Genomic DNA, 8641 nt, shown 5'->3' with positions numbered 1-8641 from the left:
CTGATTTTCTCTCCCAAAAATTCCTTCAAGTACACGACACACACCTACAATATTTTTGGAAGAAAAGTCGAGAGTTGCAATGGAGTTTCAAGCCTATGATCTTGTCCCCGTTCTTTGCAATCGTCAACATATATTCGTGCGTAAAATACGCAAAGACACGTATATTTCTTTCCCTTAAAACACCATCACACCATAATATGTTTTTATGCATGAAAATTATGGAAAACAAGTGTCAGTTTGAATTATTTTCGCTTTTATGGCATATGTCAAACTTTTGGCTTGTATTTTCCTTCAAAAATCATGTTTTGTATGTGTTAAAGGGCTGTCATGATTTAGGTTATGATCAAGAATTGTTTTACATGGGTTTGGAGTCCTAGAACATCACCTAAATCGTTGCACACACGGAACATGCAAGCTGGAAAAAATTCTGGCGTAGGTTAATCACATGGTTCGGTGTTCATGGGATAATGGCTTAGCCTGGTTTCGGTTGGGGCCAGGACCGAGATAAGACCATGAGTGAGTCAGGGGTGGATTCCTAGCCATGCTAGGACTCGAGTCATGGGATAGGTAGGACTCCCACCCGAGAAGTTCTGAAAAGTGAGCATGGTTCGGTGGCTTGTGCAGGGAACATGGCTCGATCTGGGGACTTTGGGCTTGGCTATGGTGCGTCCTTAAGGTCCTAGGTAGGTGCAAAACATGCTGGTTCAAGGGTGGATCGATTGGCTAGAGTCCTAAGCACCAAAACATAGAGTCCATGCACTTGGGGTTCACGGCCAGCTAATGTGCTTGGTTGGGGAACTTCGGTTCGAGCCTAGGAGTTCTGTCCATGAGTTCCAATGTTCCTGTAGGTTGCCTCAGGGGGTTAGTCAGGGTTTGGTCTAGTATGGTTTGAGGGTGGCTTGAGAAAATCGAACCATGGCTTGGGGGCGAACTATATAGGTCAAGTTAGGGTTCCTAATGAACAAACTAATGGAAACACAACTCATGGGGGTCGAGTCATGGTTCACGGGGCTAAAATAATATAAAAAGTCTATGTTTTAAATTTAAGAATTTTATATTAAAGTTAGGAATTTTTCGGGAGTAAAACGCTTTTAAAACAACTAATTACGAACTAATTAAAAAATCAAGTTTTTAGGCTAAATAAAATTATGGGAATTTTAATGTGATCTTAAATAATTGTTTGGGACATGTTAGAGTCAATGAAGTTATGAAAACGTCAAAAACTTGAAATTTTACGTCTGGGGTAAAACAGTCATTTTACACCCGGAAATTAGAAAACGTCATGGCAGTGCTCTAATTGATGTTTTATATGTCAATATGATTATTTTAAATTTTCATGGATATGTATATGTTAAAATGTTATTTTTTTAAACGTTCATGGATTTTTATGATTTAACTATGGACATTTAAAAGATATGTTGCATGCTTGATTTAAAAGAAAAACGATATTATTATGCATGTTCTTATTAAGTGATGGAAATACGACACGTTGAAGGACGTGAAGGGATTGTGACTAAATACGATGATATGTTGGAAATATCGTGAGGGTTATGGTCCCAGTAGGAGCTCGACGATCGTGTTTTCATCGATACGAATACGAATACGTGATACGAATACGAATACGTTGATTTGTTGATATGTTGGCCATGGACTTAGTTGACCGGTGAAAGTGTTGCTGATGTCTCCACCACCCAGTACTGTGGTTTTATGTATATGGATTCATCGTCCAATACGATTAAGAATACGAGTCACAATAACGATCTGAATTCAACAAACACGAATATGAATATGAATATGTTGATGAATATGAATATGTTGATACGAATATGAATATGTTAATATGAATATGAATATGTTGTTATGAAAATGTTCATGAAAATGTTTATGTTTAAAGTTTATGCCTTATCATGGAAATGTTATTTTAAGTACGAATATTTTTTACTGTTGCTTATGGTTTTAAACGTATTATTCGTTATCAAGAATATGATGTGTTGTGTATTTAGACTCACTAGGTGTGATTGATGCAAGTGATATAAATAATTATGATATGGGAAAGTCTTGAGGGTTGACCTGACTGGACTGAAGGTGCACACAACCCGAGGACCAGCGCTTCTACTTTCTGCATTTAAGTTTAGGACTTACGTTAAAGATTTTGCGACTATTTATTTATGTTTTTGAGAAATTTTTCAGAGATTTAGTATGAGCTATACTTTTCATATTTATTTCTTTTTAGGTGTGTAAAACATTGACGATTTTACGATTTAAAATATTTTTCTTTGATTTTGAAATGTTAGTTGATTGTTTATTTTTAAAAATGGTACAAGGTATTTTCAAAATATATATATATATGTATAAAAAAATATTCTATCACATTTTAAGCAAAACGAATAAGCAGACGTTTCAGTTGGTATTAGAGCAAAATTCCTGTAAAGGGTTGTGCCACCATCAACGCCGGAAAGATCAGTCGTCAAGCCTTAGTTTGTAAATTTTACATGCTTTATATGATTTGTTATGATGTTACCTGCATGATGACATGAATAATATGTTTATGCTATATGTTTACTAACTTTTTGAGTATATATGCTTCGCATGCTTAAATTGCTAAATAAATTAGGATATGTCGATTGATTATAAAACTTAGATTTAAATGCATGTTGGTCACGTTAGAATTTGGAAAACGTCTAGATAAAATGCCTCCTAGACGTGCCCCTGTCAATGAAAACCAAGAAAAGAACAGTGTGAATCGCCAAGGGAATTCACACCCTCCACCTCCTCCAAGGGATGCTACTACTCGTGCTTTATAAGGGATGGCTTGTCTCTTCGAGCAGCAATTACAGCAGCAGTTACAGCAGGCACCTAGGCCACCACAGGATGCATATGATCAGTTCCAGAGGCTAGGCCGAAAGAATTCTCTAGCACCACCAATCCCTGTGCTACTGAGAGTTGGATTCGTTCACTAGAGGTACACTTTTGTTATCTAAACATGGGGGATGCTGACCGTGGGAGGTGTGCCGCTTACATGTTTAGGGATGATGGTTCTTTATGGTGGGAAGGAGCCGAGCATGGGATTGAAATTGCTACACTTACTTGGACTCGTTTTAAAGAAATATTCGATAAAAAATAATTTACTGTTGATGTTAGAGGGCGACTGATGAGGGAGTTTATGAGCCTCCGTCAGGGAGACTCTACTGTTGCTGAGTTTGTGAAGAAGTTTGATAGGGATTGTCATTTTGTACCCCTTATTGCGAGGGATCCTGCAATGAAGCTTAGACATTTCATGGATGGTCTACGGCCTACCATACGCAATAATGTTATGATGATGGGTCCATTGGATTACGCTACTGCAACCACTTATGCATTTCAGTCTGAGCTTTCTTTGAGGGACATTGATTTTGAGATACAGCGCAAGATGTAGCACCATCAGAATAATAATCAATCAAACAAGAATCCATATACGGGTCCTCCTAGAACTCAAGGGCTTCAAAAGCCCCAAGGTCAAGCCAAGAAACAAGGACAGCATAAGCCGCCACGCGTGCAGCACCAAAACCTGCAGAGGCACCACCATGCAAGAAGTGAAACCGACTACATTATGGACAGTGCGTGTGGGGTACTACTAAGTGCTTCATATGCAAGGAAGAGGGACACAAAGGTACTGATTGCCCAAAGAAGAATGCACCTACTGTTGGGCGAGCTTATGTTATGAATGTAGAGGTGGCTGAAGGGGAGCCATACACGACACTTATCACGGGTAACCTAGTCATTTAACATTTTTATATTTCTCTTTATTGCTTGAAATGTTAAATTGGTTATTAGAATTGAATTGGGATCAAGATTAACCTAGTGGAAATTAGGTTGCATGCTCTACCTTAGTTGGAAATTAAGATATGATTCTAGAAACCATAGAAATTGATATTGATTTTGAGCCTTATTTTATGTAAAGGATTTAATAATTCCCAATACAAATTTTTAGGGCCAAAATTAAAGAAAATCATAATTTAAGGGTTGCTAAGGATTTCGAAATTTACTAAGGGGTCTAAATGCTAGAAAAGTTTAGGGACCAAGAAGAAATTTCCGAATTCTGAAGGACCAAAATGAAAATTTGATAAAATCCAAGGGCAAAAATGCAATTTTTCAAGGAATGCTTAAGTTCAATGCACAATCTTCATATAACCTTGGGAATTAAAAGATAGAAATTTCTTAAGCTTCAACACGAAAAGATTTAAAAGACATTTTCGCCGTAGGGAGGATTATCATTCAAGGGGTAGCTACCTATGCACTGCTAGATTCAGGAGCTACACATTCATTCATATCTGAAACCTTCATCAAAAGACTGAATATTACTCCTCAAAATATGGGTTTGGGTTTCAAAATTTCTATTTCTTTCATTGATCAAAAGCTCACGTCTAAAATTGTCAACAATTTGGAGCTTTGATTATTCAAAGATCTGATTCGGGCAGACCTTATTGTACTTCATATGCCCGAATATGATATTATACTTCGGATGGATTGGTTATCAGCAAATGGAGCTTTGATTGATATTTGCCAACGATCAGTGTCTGTTCGACCACCTAGTGGCAAATCTTTTGTCTTTGAGACGGCGAGAAACAAGCAAATGCCGCACATTATCTCTTGTCTATGTGCGAGGAAGCTTATTAAACGTGGATGCCAAACTTTTCTAGCATGTGTCACTACCGAACCTGCTACTATTAGTCAGAAGATAGAAGATATCCATATTGTCAGAGGTTTTCCTAGCGTTTTTCCCGAGTACGTTTCTGGTATTCCACCCGATCGTGAAGTAGAATTCTCTATTGATCTAATGCCGGGCACTGTTCCTATATTTAAAGCACCTTATCGTCTAGCACCTGCTGAAATGAAGGAATTAAAAGATCAAATCCAAGAATTGCTAGACAAGGGTTTTATTCTCCCTAGTCATTCGCCATGGGGCGCACCGGTATTATTATTGAAGAAGGATGATGGTAGTATGTGACTTTACATTGATTATCGAGAGCTTAATAGGGTCACTATCAAAATAAGTACACATTTCCAAGAATTGAAGATTTATTTGATAAGTGCAAGGAGCATCCATATTTTCTCATATTGATCTGCGTTCTGGGTACCATCAATTGAAAGTAAATGAGTAAAATGTTCACAAGACAGCATTTCGTACTAGATATGGTCATTACAAGTTTATGGTCATGCCATTTGGGTTAACCAATGCAGCGATCTTCATGGATCTCATGAATCGCGTATTTCATCTGTATTTAGATCAATTCATCATAGTCTTCATTGATGATTTTTTTTCTATTCTAAGAGCAAAGAGGAGCATAGGATAGCACTGCAAGTACTACAAGATAGAAAGTTATATGCAAAGTTCAGCAAGTGTGAGTTTTGGCTTGATAGAATGGCATTCTTGGGCCACACCATTTCTAGTGATGGCATTGAAGTTGATCCAAGTAAAGTTGAGGCAGTGAAAAAGTGGCCAGTACCAAAGAGTGTTACCGAGATTCGCAGTTTCTTAGGACTAGCTGGCTTTTATCGCAAGTTCATCAAGGGATTCTCATCTATTGCAAGTACCTTTGACATCCTTGACTAAGAAGAATGCAAATTTGTTTGGGGATCCTAGTGTCAAGAGAGTTTTGAGAAGTTGAAGCAAGACTTGATTATAGTGCTAGTATTATCTATGTCATCGGGGCAAGGAGAGTATGTTCTTTATAACGACGCTTCTAAACTTGGTTTGGGCGCAGTGTTGATGCAAAATGTAGTACCCGAACAACCAATATGCGTATATATGTGCATAATTTCTATTATTTAATTTTAAATTGTTACTATTTTAAGAAATTGTTGATTTAATTGCATTTAAATCATTTACGTTATTTTTAAGGATTTTAAATCGCATATTTCAAATTTTAGGTTTTTAGATATATACGCGAGACCGGACCGGAGATAGGAAGTCGGAGATGAATTTTATGATCCAAATATATTCCTAAATTTATACCGAGCTAAAAAATAATTTATTTTGATGGAATCAAATGGATTTAAGTCTACTTTAATTAATTAATCACCAATTTAATTGTAGGCTTCTTAATTCATCAAGATTATGCTTAATTAACTTTTAATCAAGCTTATCTAACCTAGGATTCTACTTAGCAAAACTTAAAGAAATCCTACACCAATTTGGGAAGACAAGTCTCGGTCCTCTCCACTCCACACAATCCCCAACTTGACACCATTTAACTCCCCCATCAAGAAAACAAAGGCCGCCCATTCATCATGCATGTCCCCCCCCCCCCCCCCTAACTTGGCATCATTTACTCCCTCATGCACCACATTATTTAAACACAAGCCTTCACCACCTTCTCCACTATCCCTAGCACGAAAATTAGGAGATTTGGCAGCTCCCATTCTTGGCCAAGGCAGCAACAATAGCAAGGTATCTTCATTTCCGTTGCCGTGTTTCCCGATCCGACGTATTGTGTTGTTTATTGTAAAAAAAACAACTTAAGTCATGTATATACGTTTCTTTTTTCTTCAATTAAGCCATATAAGTAATTTAAATCATAATATGATCATGTTTCATGTAGCATAAACCGAAATTGTACAGCAAGTGTTATAAAAATTCTGCACAGATTTTGGCCCTCCCACTTGTGCTTCACGTTTTTGTTGGTTTTGTGGTTTCAGGAGGTTGGCTCGATTCCAGGCACCCAAGGTTGCATCTAGACATGTACTAGGGCATGTCAGGGTCATGTTAGTCCATTGGTACCAGCCCCTACATGCTGGAGGAAGAGATTTGACAGCAACTCTTCTTATGGCAATTTATGAGTTTCGATTTGTTTGTGTTGCTTGTCTAAGGCAAGTGTTCTGATCTTGTCTGCCCTAAGGGCTATATCCATGGTTAGAACCTTTCCTTGAAATTTCTAGGACATGACCAAGATGCCCTTTCATGGCTTGGTTCATGGTCCCATCGGTTTTCAAAATAAACAAGAACAGCCCTCTTCGGTTTTAAAATTCTGGTTTTTGTTGAGTGTGTTGAGTTTTCGGTTTTTAGGTGTCAAGTGGGTTGTGGTTGGCTTCTAGCCCTTAACCATGACTCATACAACAACTTAGCATGTCTAGCATGGACCATGGTTAACCTCATAGCCATTGGATCCCTCATTTGACAGTAAAACAAGCAACGCCCCCACGCGTGCAATGTGTGTGTTCTCGGGTGAAGCTTGTATTGTCGTAGGTCTTGGCAGGAATTTTGGTTGGCCTAGGGCCCTTAGCCATGGTTAGAACCATACCTTAAGATGTTGGTAAGAGGCTCTGGTCGGTGTTTCAAGCCCCAATGGCCATTAGCCTTGAAAATGACGCAAGGAAGCGCAACAGCTGCTGCTGTAATTTTCTGGACAGCAACTTTTCCCTTGGTTCAGAGGTGTGTTTCGAGTACCTGGTTGGCTTTTAGCCTATGGCCTTGGACTGGACAATGCATTATTGAATTAGGAAGGTCATGTTTTTGGCGGTTTGTGATTTGGTCAAGTTTAGAGGTCGTAAGAGAATTTACGGTGCAATGTGCCAAAGTGACTCTCGAAAGAGCGTTTCATGATTTTGGCCTCCATGCACAATTTTCGTGTATTACAGCCCTTGGTAATTATTTTCCAGTATTTTATGTGTATTTTAATCATGACTAAATTATGATTTGATGTTGGTTCAGGTTGGTACAGAGTCATGGTTAAATATTAAGTTTGTTGGGAGTAATAGTCTCGTTTTTAGTTCGATTTTGAAGCGTTGGTCAAGATAAGTTATTTGCATGGTCAAGTCAAGTTATGTGCATGTTTTTCATGTTAGAATTAGGTCGCAGCGAGCCTGAGAACGATCCAACCCAAATTTGTATAATAACTCAGGAATTTAATTATATAACGTGCATAAATATAAAAGTTTATTTTTGAGATTTATGCGATATGTCTTGTGGCCACTTCACGCTTATGGGATTATTACTTCACCTGGTGACCTACGACCGGTTTATGTTTATGTACGGGTACGGATATCCAGTCCAAGGGCTGTGATGATCTCTACCGCCCAGTATACTATGGTTTAGTCTGATCAGACGTGCATGTTATGTTATGTTACGTTATGGTCCACTTGCGTAGAACATTATCTCAACAGAAAAATTATGATATGCTATTTTATGACAGGGCTCTATCGAGCAAATATTTTACGTACGATTATCAGTTATGCACGTATTTATAATTATTCATGGCACGATTTTTACGTTACGCTTTACGATACGACATTTTTACGTTACGCCAAATTTTATAATATATTTACTTGTTATTCATGATATATGTATGCTGGGTCTTTAGACTCACTAGACTTGATTGATGTAGGTACTGACGATGCAGAGGGTGAGGGCGGGGACCAGTGAGTTAGCTCGGATCAGCGGTAGTACGGACCCGAGGACCTCACATTTAATTATTCAGTTTTATGTTCAAACTCTTGTTATAACTTTTATATATTTTAAGTTATTGTTTAAAAGATTATTCAGTTTCCGCTGCTATGTTTATGTTAAACCGTTGGGTTATTTTACGAAAGTTTTTTTTTTTTAACGTTGCAAGTTTATTTATTTAAACAGAAAATTTTTAATAATTCCGAAAAATTATGAATA

The sequence above is a fragment of the Primulina tabacum genome, chromosome 2 (assembly GCF_025594145.1).
Source record: "Primulina tabacum isolate GXHZ01 chromosome 2, ASM2559414v2, whole genome shotgun sequence".
NCBI classification, from domain to species: Eukaryota; Viridiplantae; Streptophyta; class Magnoliopsida; order Lamiales; family Gesneriaceae; genus Primulina; species Primulina tabacum.
The sequence above is the reverse complement of the archived record's forward strand: the minus strand, read 5'-3'. Positions refer to the sequence as shown.